General features: G+C 32.1%; 1 long non-coding RNA gene across 1 annotated transcript; it reads left to right on the forward strand.

Annotated features, from left to right (window-relative positions):
- Nucleotides 1-4812: 4812 nt before the first annotated feature.
- Nucleotides 4813-11650, forward strand: LOC148302070 (uncharacterized; the record flags this gene model as incomplete). Its single annotated transcript, XR_015838708.1, has 2 exons — nucleotides 4813-4920; nucleotides 11343-11650. It is a non-coding gene; the product is annotated as an uncharacterized LOC148302070 (long non-coding RNA).
- Between the last annotated feature and the right edge of the window lie 1289 nt (nucleotides 11651-12939).

Raw genomic sequence — 12939 nt, forward strand, 5'->3', positions numbered from 1 at the left:
AATGTCAAATGTCATATCAGTGCTGCCATTATACAAAAATAAATATGGCTGTTGCGTGAGCGTATTACGATGACAGCAGAATATAATGTTTTCAAATTTAAAGTAAGTACTTCCGAGCAGTTTGTTGTTAGGTATATTTTTATTGAGCTTACATCTTTTATTTTTTCACAAAAAGAATAACATTTCAGGAATACAATGGAAACAAAATTTGAGAAAATATGTATTTTTTTAATTTGATGAACAGTAAATATGTTTTTGACATACATATATTTATAACATTCATATACTTTTAAAGTTTATTAATATTACATGATTCGAAGACATAGCCTAAGTCACGTTGTATATGACAGAAAAACCTACAACCTGAGGACGACGAGAACTGAGGCCAACCCTACAAAGACGATAAGTTGGAATGGAGCCAAGAAGAAGAAGATCAACATATTTTTTGAGGCTAACTTCGTTGCAATAAATTTTTCAGCACGCTTGGCTACCGTACTAGAGGTCCCGGGTTCGATTCCCTGGGGGGTTCAAATAAATATAAGTGATTTTTTCACTGTAATATTTTTCAATATTACCCACGCGGTACCTAAGCGGAGGGCTGATCATCTTTCATTCATGTGTTAACGATTAAGATAACACTGCGTTTATATGATGCAGTAACCTATGCAGTAACCTATGGGTGCGGATAAGGGGTTTTTAAGGTTATAATTTATGGGAGAAAACAATAGTTGAAGGTAAGGCCGAGTGTTCAATAGGTCAGTGTTCCTCTAAGTGTGTGCCGCGGCACATTGGTGTACCGTGGCGATTAGTTGGTGTGCCGCGGAAAAAATCTTTTTTTTTGAAGATAACATTGCTCCAAATTTTGATCGCCTGCGCTCAGTTAGACAGATTCACCTTTTGCATTAATCATGATATGTTATATATATTTTCACTTTACATTAATTTTTCTATTAAATCAATATTAAATAACCTTTTTTTTTTTCTTTGGTGTACCTCAATAAATTCTTGATTTGGCAAGTGTACCTTGAACAGAAAGAGTTTGCAGAACACTGCAATAAGTAATGGGGTACCTTTTGTACCGAATCACCTCGTCCCGGCTCCGTTCGGATAATCCGTCCGTCCGAGTGCATTCTCGGGTCATTATGCCACGGCTGTTTAATATAGTTACGACCTAACCGCTGTACGTCTGGCCGGGGAAGCGCAAAGTGCTAGACGACGCTATTTCGGGCGCGCCGAGGTCGCGGGGTCGGCCGCCCGCGCCCTCCGAGAATAGCCAAGCCAAATGTCACAGCCGGAGCCGATGCGCGACAAAAATTGAGCCCCAGTGTTTTTAACAACATTTCGAGTGTGTCCAAATGCTTGTTCACAAATCTGGATTATCTCCAAATATTAATTCAAACCCATATCCGCACCGCAATGGTGCATAGGGCACTGCATCATATAATAATAATTAATAAATGAATCAAACCATATCCGCTTCCTAGGTGGAGCATATGGAGTCCACAAACTGTCTCCAGGCTTTTCTGTCGGCTGCCAGCTCCCTTGCATCCTCCCAAGTCAGATCCGCGTTCCGAAGTTCTGACGAGAACTGCCGACGAATTGTCAGCAGTGGTCGTCCTGGGCGGCGCGAACCTGATGCCTCGCAAAAGAGGCAAGCTTGATTAAGGCTCTCAGGAGGCATGCGGAGTACATGGCCAAGCCAACTGAATCGCCTATGAATCATCATATAAACGCAGTGTTATCTTGATCATTATTAACATGAAGGAAAGGTGATCAGCCCTCCGCTTCAGATACCAGTTCAGGGTAATATTGAATAAATATTAGAGTGAAAAAATCACTTATATTTATTTGAACCTCCCTGGAAATCGAACCAGGGACCTCCAGTACGGTATATAGGAGTTATTTTAGAAGTATTATAGGAGCTATTTTTCAAATTATTTTTTGACATCTCAACATAGATGAAAAAGAATATGGAAGTCTAGGCAATTACGGGCCTTATTATCTGGTCAAATAATAAAATGAAACTATATTTTCTGGTGTTTCTCATGTATGTGATTATAATCCAGGATTCGGAACTCGCATACAAATATAAGAGTTTCTGCTCAATAAAAAAAACTTCTTCACCTCACCAATAGATGTCTCTTGTGAAAATTCTAATGATTCTTTAACGTGTTTCGAAATTGGATCATATACATATATAGAACTTCCAAGAATTTCAGTAGTTTGGTTGTCAATCATGGGTAGATTTGGCGGATGTTACACGTGTGTATAGTGATCACTTAAACCAGTCTATGACGGTCGTAACCCTCGTAAATGCCCAGACTTCCATATTCTTCTTCATATATCGCTCACTCCTTTCAAGAACGTCATAAATAAAAAAACTTGATTTTTCAGGAGAGCGTTTTTAAAGTTTAAAAATATAAAACAATGTATTAAAAATAAATGTCGAGCCACTTATTGAACTTTTTACTGTGCAACAGATCTTTTTAGGTAAAACCTGAAGGTTTTTTCCCCATTTGAAAAATATTAAGTATATTTAAAAAAATAATTAAACACTACCTTTTCTTCAAAATGTAAAAACAACACTTTCTGCTCTGTAGCGGGTAAATATTGAGTTAAAAATATGCCTCTTTTGCTGCGATGTAGTACATTTTCTAGGCATTCCGAAAACATAAACAACTGAAAATTGACGATTTTTTATTTATGACGTTCTTGAAAGGAGAGAGCGATATGTAAGCGATCTCAGTGCTGACAATGTCGAGTAGAACATATCGAAATTCCCATATTCATCGTTGACTAATTTTGTTGAACAATAAATACAGGAACTTTGTTCAGAGTTTGTTCTACTCATGGAAAACGCTAAGGTGTCAGTTGTCCAATCGTATTGTAATCGTTAAATCCCCAACTTTATTTTCTCTAAACCCAAGTAACATTAAACGTAATTGAATTTTTCTCAAAACACCGTTTTTGTATTGAAAAAATAAGTTTTTCTTCGAAATAAATATATGGTTTTTGAAAAGTAAAGAGTTATTGAAAGGTAAGGAGTTAAAAAATGTATATAAAAATATTTTTCAATATATAGTCTAAAAAACTAAAAAACATCCAATTCACATTATTTAAAAAATCTCGGGTATGAACGGACGTGTGACCTCTACGGCGGTCGGCCGGTGATTGAATTCTGTGTTGCGTTGTATCCCCTTAACGCAAAACATCATTCGGTTCCCCTCCGCTATGTGACGGATCTTTAGCAGTCGCTTACGTCACTCCAAATGTCCAAAAATACAACGCACAATGAGACCTTTATATTCGTGCGTAATATATTTTTAAAAAACAAACAAATCAACACGCCGCTCCCCCGCAGGGGCAGGCAGACAGAATAGAACAGAATAGACAGAAAAGACACTCTGTCATTTGCATCAATGTTCGCCTCTTCTACACTCATGCATTTCTTCGTCGTATCCAGCTGACTAACTGAACTAATTAACTACATATTATACTAATCCCTTACACTGGTGCACTTCGAGAAAATTTGGCGGTTGATTTTACAAACTTGTATTTATTTGGATTGGCGGTGACAGGGATATTGAAAGCTTTAAAATCTAAATTAATAGTAAAATCGGGATACAATTTTGTTTAAAAATTTATTTAAACTTAATTCCTATGTAGGCCTTATGAACTGTTTTTAAGAGGGATTAGACTCCAGCGATGTCGATTCTCATTTGTCGATCCATGTCTTTGGTGGTCTGCCCGGGAGTCGTCTATCTTGGTTTGGCCGTACAGTGCAATGTACACGCGCATACCATGATTATTATTATTTATTCATTTTTATTGATGAAGTAAGTGAGCAAGCAAATAAGGCCACCGTTGTGGCTGGATGCTTGAAAATGCTGTATGGAGAAATAAACACATGCTGAAAGAGAGTAAGGTGAGAATCTATAAGACGTGCATAAGACCGATCATGTCATACGGCATAGAAACAAGAGCTGACACCACGAGAACAAAAAGCCATCTTCACCGAAATGAAGACTCTGCGACCCATTGCTAGCCTAACACTTCACGACAGAGTAAGAAACTCTGAAATAAGAAAAATCTGCCATGTCGAAGATGTTGTGGGATGGGGAAGAGTAAGAAGACGTTTCTGGAGAGATCATGTAGGGAGAGCAAGTTCGGATCGAGTGGTGAGGATAGCAGCAGACAAAAGTATAAGCGGTAACAGGCCCCCAGGAAGACCACCTAAACGATGGAGAAACAGCTGGTCTTCCACCTCCCGGGAGCGGACCGGGGAGTAACAGTACACAGTCGTAACAAAAGAAGAAGAAGATGATGATTTATTATAACTATTAGTGAAAAATGTCACAATTTTACTTTGCTTCATATTTTACCTTGCTCGGACCCCTCGACGTTATTAAGAGACCCCCAAATCAATTTTAATTTTCCACGGACCCCCGAACGATCCCCGGGACCCCTTGGGGTCTACTAGTCTAGATCAAACGTTGACGTCGATCCCGGGCCGTTTAAGTCCTATGAAATTCACATTGCGAATTTCGTACGAACTGCACTGGAAAATAAATAAATAATTTTAACAAACTACATATACTTATAATATTTTGTAATTTTTATAATAAACGTAAAAGTAGCCCTCGTTCAATATTCATATTTCAGTATTTAAAAAGGGTCGCTGTGACGTTCGCGTCGTCCGCTTATAGCCAAGTCGCCTAGCGCTCGTCACCTCCCGTGGTATGATATTTTGAACTTTCAACTCTAAAAATAAATGTCGTTCTGTATTTGAATCTGACCTCTTGCAGTTGGCCCGCCGGATTGGTGGCGACTGCGTGTCTGGCTAATGACATTGTATTTGACTTTTGAAATATCGAACAGCCTTTTTAAACGGTCGTCGAAAGTACAACTCGACGTAAAAAGGTCATAAACCGGTGCAAATTTCGTATACGGAAACGGGAGTTTTTTTACATAAATTCGACTGGCGTTCTTTGCCGCCATTTTTAAAACGGTTATTATTTAAACAATATAATAGTGAAATTGTGTTGTGTTAAATAATGTTTAAATAAACAACATTTTGAGTGTGTCCAAATATTTGTTCACAAAATCTGGATTATCTCCAATTACAAGAGTTATTTTCATCTCACCAATAGATGTCTCTAGTGAACTTTTAGTGATTCGAGAATAATGTTTCAAAATTGGTTCATAAATATAGAAGTTTCAAGAGTTTGAGTACTGTGGTTGTCATAATAGGTAGAATTAATGAATGTTACACGTGTGTAAAGTGATCACTTAAACCAGCCTATCACGGTCGTCAGCCCCGTAAATGCCCAGACTTCCATATTCTTCTTCATCTTTGATGAGATGTCAAAAAATAATAACGTTTTAATGAATTATTAAATTGTGTTTAAAATAATAATTTGTTTTGATTAGCGTTAATTTAGATAGAAAAACATTAATCATCACGATAAATCATATTATTTATAAGGGAGATCGCAATCTGATGAAACGTTTTTTTACATTCGTGGTTCATAAGCATAGGGTAAAATAAATTATAACTAAAACCAACTAACCATCATACCGCTTCTCCGAAGGAGTAGGCAGAGAGAATAGAACGCAACATCATTCTATCTTTGCAAACATTCTTCGCCTCTTCCACGTTCATGCATCTCCTCATACATACCCGCCGATTATTTCGGCTCCTAATTGCAAGTAACATGTATTTACGTATAATTCTGACAATATCTAGACACCAGTTGAAAATTTTCAGGGACGTATGTTACTTTCGACCAATATTTCTAACCCAAGAAATCTTTGCTGAGCATATTTGAACGCTTGAATTCTACGTCATTTCCGGGGTGTATTAAATACGTTTAAATCTAAAAGACGGTTTTGCGGGCAGGAAGAGAAATGCTTTATTGCTGTTGACCGGTGTTACATTAGACCCAATCTTCCCCATAATTAAAAAATAATTTTTTTTTCATTTTGATTACTTTTAAGAACGTTAAAAAATCAAAATCAATGTTTAATTTATTGAAAGAAAGAATTCGGCCAAAAAAGAGAATTATCATTTATTGGCTAAAGTTTATGTTTAGTTGTGAACAAATTTACTCTACGGACATTTGTTGTACTCTTTTGCACATGAAATGCTCTTATTAGGTTTTATTTTCTATTTCTACTGAAATTATAATAATATGTCAAAAGAGATTGGATCCCTACAGATATCCATCTCATCCTGGCGAGCAGGAACCCAATTATGTACAGACTTTTAGTTGTTTTTTATTAATTAATTAATTTATTTGTTTTCATAATACATAGATACATTCAATATACATATTCATTTCATATACACATTTATTATACGTATTACGGCTCTTTAGGCATGGCCTGTGTTGAGCCGAATACTAACATGGTAATACAAAATTTATATATATGTACTTATATATATTTTTTTTAATTTTTAATATTTTTTTTTAATGATTAGATTATAAACATAACATACAGGAGATACAAAAATAATTTATAGTTTAAGGTTTTTCAATGTGATAATTACACCTGGACTTTAATCAATTCACTTCTACCTTGTCCCTTCCAATGTTAAGCAACCATCGACGGACACTGTTCTTAAAGACCTGATCACTCAATTAAATGGAAAAAAAATATAGTTTAATAATAAGTCTATCATATTTTATAATTAAGAACAATATTCAATTAACTTGACATTGGCAAATGCAATGTATTTCATATGCAACGCCATTCTATATTAAAAAAAAGAGAGATTGGAATACGTGTATACAGGAGTTGAAGTCAATTTGTTCATTTATTGGCTGAAGTTTATGTTTGGTAGTGAACGAATTTACTCTACAAAAATTTGTTATAATCTCTTGCACATGAAGTGCTCTTATTAGTTTTTTTTCTATTTCTACTATAATAATATAAATATGTGAAAAGAGATTGGAAAATATATATATAGGAGTAGAAGTCAATTTGTTCATTTATTGGCTAACGTTTTGTTCTCTTCTAAAAATAGTTTGACTCGCTCATGAAAAGGTGCTCTTATTTTTTTATATTTCTACGTTATATACGAGTTCACGTTTATCACCTAAAAATAATAAATATACTATTTAATTATTAATAGCCTATGCGCCTTAACTTTATATGATCACATTATTTTATACACTCGTGCTATGCATATTGTAGAATCAAAATTACAAGGCGCAAATCAAAATACGTCAATTTGATGGTGTTTACTTTGTATTATAACTATCGTACATTTTCAAATTATGTTTGCGTTATTTAAGAATTATTTTTCTTTTTTAGTGCATTTTCAAAACATTGCAAACTTTTGGATTAAAAGGCAAAAAAATAAATCGAATATATTCAAAATATATTGTTTTAAACTTTTTGAAAGTCCTATTTTATCGATTTACATTTAAAAATTACCCAAAATATCGAATAAAAATGCGATTTAAAGATCAAATTTATGTCATAGCTCAATGACGAGTGTGGCGTTCCATCCTCTCTACCCAATACTGCAGTGAAACAACATGATGGCAGTTGTAGTAGTGAATGTATGTCTATAGATAGAAAACCGTTTAGTTTAAAAGGGTAAAGCATTAAGGCCCAGCATTCGTTAAGTCGCAGTTTAATTTTCCCTAAATCCAGGCAAAATTTGACCTAATTAATTTTTTTCTAATATATACCGTTTTTGCATTGAAAAAATAAGTTTGACATCTAAATTATTATATGGTTTTGAAAAGAAAAGAGTCATTGAAAAGTAAGGAGTAAAGAAAAATTATAAAACTATTTTTCCGTACACATATATATGTATGTATGTGTGTATGTATGCGTATGTATATGTATGTATGTATATTTATAAATATATTTTTAAACTTCTTACCTAATAATTCCTCTCCTTTCCTTCTCCTTCCTGCTAAATCTATTATTTTATATAAAACCCTTTTTTGTTTAATCTCTGAATGTTTTTTAATAGTTTTATAACATATATGTGGAATTGTTTAATTGGCTTTTTTTACGTATTTTTTTTTAGTTAATGTAATGTAATGTTTATTATTGTTAATGTAACTTTTGTTTATCATATCATTTTTTATATGTAAGCTGTACAATTCCCGAATAAATAAAATAAAATATTGGAAAAAAAATTAAAATATCTAACAAACATTCTAAAGAAAGAGAGAAATGTTCAGCCCTGATCGTAGCTGGGCGCATTCTGTTTTGAATGCTTGACACAAGCTCGAGATCTAGGCCTTAAGTACCTACTGCCTAATAAAATAAAATGAAAAATTTTGCAAAAATGTATTGAAGTCGAGAAAAATATTTTTTTCAGTTTATCGCTCCATGTCATTCTTGTAACATTTAACCTCCTAGCCCATGTGTCAGTCACCTCACACAAACATCTGCTAGAGTACGGCCAGCTTATCGGCGGCCTGTATCAACTGATATCGCTTATCACCTCGACCCGTTCTTTAGATCAGAGATGGTCTACCAGCGGCGCGCGTTACAAATCATTGCCTTATCTTTTTGGCGAGACATTGAAAAAGCTTATGTTCTAAATTGGTAGTCAAAAATGGTGAACTAAAATGAGTTATAGCAAATTAAAACCTCTCACCGAAAGGTTAACTAGCAAGTACACAACAGAACCCTGGTTCCAACTCTAATGTATGGAAGGGAAGCATGGAGTTGGCAAATACAGACAGGATACAGACATTTATAATTAAAAAATATTAATTACAACGAAATTCATATTTATTGTTTTTTTTTAATTATTATAAATAATTTGAACGCAGTGAATAAAAATCTATCAGCGAAAGCTAAACTGGCAATACACAACGGAGTCCTGGTTCCGACCCTAATGTATGGAAGTGAAACATGGAGTTGGGAAAATAAGGATGAAACTGGACTTGCACTAGAATGCATTCGGAATGGGATCCCTCGGATAGTTGTGCCGCAAAACGATGGTTGATAGATGTTCAAATGGTGGAATAAGGAATAAATTGCAAGGCAGAGAAAAGCTTAAACGATAAAATTAAGAAAGGTCTGTTGAGATGGTTTGGACATGTGAAACGAATGAGTCAGGAAAAATGGTAAAACAAATCTATGAGACGAATGTAGTTGGAAAAAGGAGCAGACGAACACCGAAAAATCTTGTCACGATCAGGCATATCAAATACTTGAAAGTGGTAAGGTCAGAAATTGAAATAATCGGCGGGTATGTATGAGGAGATGCATGAACGTGGAATATGCGATGAATATTTGCAAAGACAGAGTGGTGTGGCGTTCTATTCTCTCTGTCTATCCCCACGGGGAAGCGGCGTGATGTTCAGTTAGTTAATTGATAGTTTTGGTCGTTTTTTTAGATTTCAATTATTATTTAACCCTTGGTAACCAGGACTTTTAAGGTTACAATGCCAGAGAAACCACGATTTAAACATAAATAATTCAAAAGAAAAATATATTCGATAGTTATTAATATTCTGTGCTTTTGTTTTATTTCCGACGCGAATATTTTATTAAACTAAATGTTTGTAACGTTATAAAAAGTCACCAATACCTTGATATAACAGACTAATTGGGGGAGAGGGGAGTCCGTGAATGCCTAAAGTCCGTTATATAAATTTAAAATATATGAAGAAAAAAATAGTTTTGTAATATGAACACTGTATTTAAATATTAATAATCATTGAAAAACCAAAAGTTGGGGCTCTCGTCGTGAAGTAACATTGCTGTTCGATAGCGACGCGCTAGCTTTTGATAACCCTGCTTTGAAAAAGGAATCAAATTTTGTTAGCACATTTTAATGTTTGCTATTTTTTTATAATAAAATAACAACTATTTTTTTTTTTAAATAATGAATTCTCTAAAATACGTATAATATAGATATGTATATACATATACGCATGACGTGATTATCGTAACAATTGTTAACATGCGGTGACATTTGAATTTCAGAATGTGTTTAAAAAAAAATTACCTGATTTTTTTGTACATTATATCCGTAGTTCGTTAAATAGAAGTCCGTTATATCGAGGTTTTACCGTTATGAATTATAGATACCATATTAAAACGTGTGCTTATTTATTTTTTTACACAAAAAACTTGTAAAAAACGATGTTTTGGATTTTTCAAGGTTCTTTATTTCTGCTTCAGGACATTGGAAGGTGTGACATGAATTATGACCTCAGTTGTGATAATCCGAACATATTAAATTCACGTTATTTTAATAAAAGCGAAAATATTAATTCCTACGAGGCTATTTGGTACAACTTAAAAACGAAAGGTTATTTGAAATCACTTTTAAATTTATTTAAATATTTTTTATAGTGGTAAATGTTAGTGCTCCAAATATCGATTGTGATTATTTATTACGATTTTTATTCGTTTTCATTTCACGACTATATATATATATATATATATATATATATATATATATATATATATATATATATATATATATATATATATATATATATATATATATATAAACATATATATATTTATATATATATATATAAATATATATATATATATATATATATATATATATATATATATATATATATATATATATATATATATATATATATATATATATATATATATATATATATATATATATATATATATATATATATATATATTATATATATATATATATATATATATATATATATATATATGTATATATATAATATATATATATATATATATATATATATATATATATATATATATATATATATATATATATATATATACACATATATATCTGATTCTGGATAATTATGTATGTATGTAAGTTCAATTTATAAAGCAAAAAGTGTGATCAAAAATATGTTTTATACAATTCCTGAGTAAAATAACATCTGAATTATTTTTATCCCATATTAATGTTCAAAAGTGTGTAGAATATAGTTATCATTCCCAAGTAATATATATTTATATATATATATATATATATATATATATATATATATATATATATATTATATATATATATATATATATATATATATATATATATATATATATATATATATATATATATATATATATATATATATTTTATATATATATATATATATATATATATATATATGTATATATATATATATATATATATATATATATATATATATATATATATATATATATATATATATATATATATATATATATACACATATATATCTGATTCTGGATAATTATGTATGTATGTAAGTTCAATTTATAAAGCAAAAAGTGTGATCAAAAATATGTTTTATACAATTCCTGAGTAAAATAACATCTGAATTATTTTTATCCCATATTAATGTTCAAAAGTGTAGAATAGAGTTATCATCCCAAGTGTTTAAAAAAATCCAATTTTCAAAGTAATCTGAAATCATGAAAGAAGACTCGTGTGACAAGCCGGTGAAATCGGAAGTGAATAGTGACGATGACGAGGATGCGGAGTACATATGTGTGAGGAAGTGTCTGGAGAGGTATGCCAGCCACATCAGGAGTCTGCAGTACCCTGGCGCCCTGGACCTGGTCAGCCTGCTCGGCTGCAGACCCGACGACAGGGCAGCAGGGTCTTCGGGAGGAAGGCTGACCAACATCATCGAGCAGCTGAAGAGCAACACGAAGACCAAAGGTTGGTTGCTTTGAACAGTATATTATGCACTAGAGAATTTTTCCAAATCGGGAGCAACCTCTTGAATATTTTGAATACTTACGGCAAAGTTAATGATTCTGATGATGTAACTACAAAATAAATAAAACGTTTTTATTTTATTTATAATTATCTGTTTTAAAACATTTGGCCACGCTGAAATATTGTATATAAATAAACTGGTTAAATTTTAAGCTAAAATAACATAAATAAAAAGGAGAGTATAATTTATATTTGAAGTAATTACTTTGTGATTTTCCATTTTAAGATTAAAGTATTATCTTGTTTTCAAATCACTGAAATTGTGATTATCCATTTTAAAATAAAATATAACTTTGATTTAAAATCACTACAATTTATAGTGATTTTAAAACGAAGTTGTATTTTAATTATGAAATGCATATTTTCTGGTGTTTCTCATGTATATGATTATAATCCAGGATTGAGACCTCACACACAAACGAAATAAAAAAAACTTCTTTCATCTCACCAGAGAAGTCTCTAGTGAAATTCTAGTGAATTCAAACACTATGTTTCAAATTTGTTTAATATATAAGAATTTGAGTAGTGTGGTTGTCGATCATGGGTTTCTAACCCATGATCGACAACCACACTACTCAAATGCATTGGTGAATGTTGCACGCGTGTATATATATACATATATATATATATATATATATATATATATATATATATATATATATATATATATATATATATATATATATATATATATATATATATATATATATATATATATATATATATATATATATATATATATATATACATATGTTTATGTGTGTTTTGATTGTGTTAGTAAACATAAATGGGTCTATTCCGATCCCATAACGAAACAGTGGTAATATTTTCCAATGGTAATAATAATAAACTAACAGGTTATACCTTCCTATTATGTGCGCTGATGTTATCACGATGGTATACACTTTACATGAGTAATATTCCACTTATCGCTTCTGTTAACATTATTATGCATAAGGGATGGTTTTCTAACACTCTCCAGAATCTCAAAATATATATTTCTTCTTCATATTGTGCCACTCTATGCTGAAGGTTAGCTATCATCATGCATTTATTATTTACCTTGCTTATTATGTCCGCCTCCGTGGTGTAATGGTCAGCGTGTTTAGCTACCGTGCTGGAGGTCCCGGGCTCGATTCCCAAGGGGGGGTGAAGATAAATATTACTGATTTTACACTGTAATATTTATTTGATATTACCCTAGACTGGTTCCTGAAGCGCAAGAGTGA

Source organism: Brachycentrus maculatus, unplaced genomic scaffold, assembly GCF_059751285.1.
Source record: "Brachycentrus maculatus isolate JH-2025_06_01 unplaced genomic scaffold, ASM5975128v1 h1tg000483l, whole genome shotgun sequence".
NCBI classification, from domain to species: Eukaryota; Metazoa; Arthropoda; class Insecta; order Trichoptera; family Brachycentridae; genus Brachycentrus; species Brachycentrus maculatus.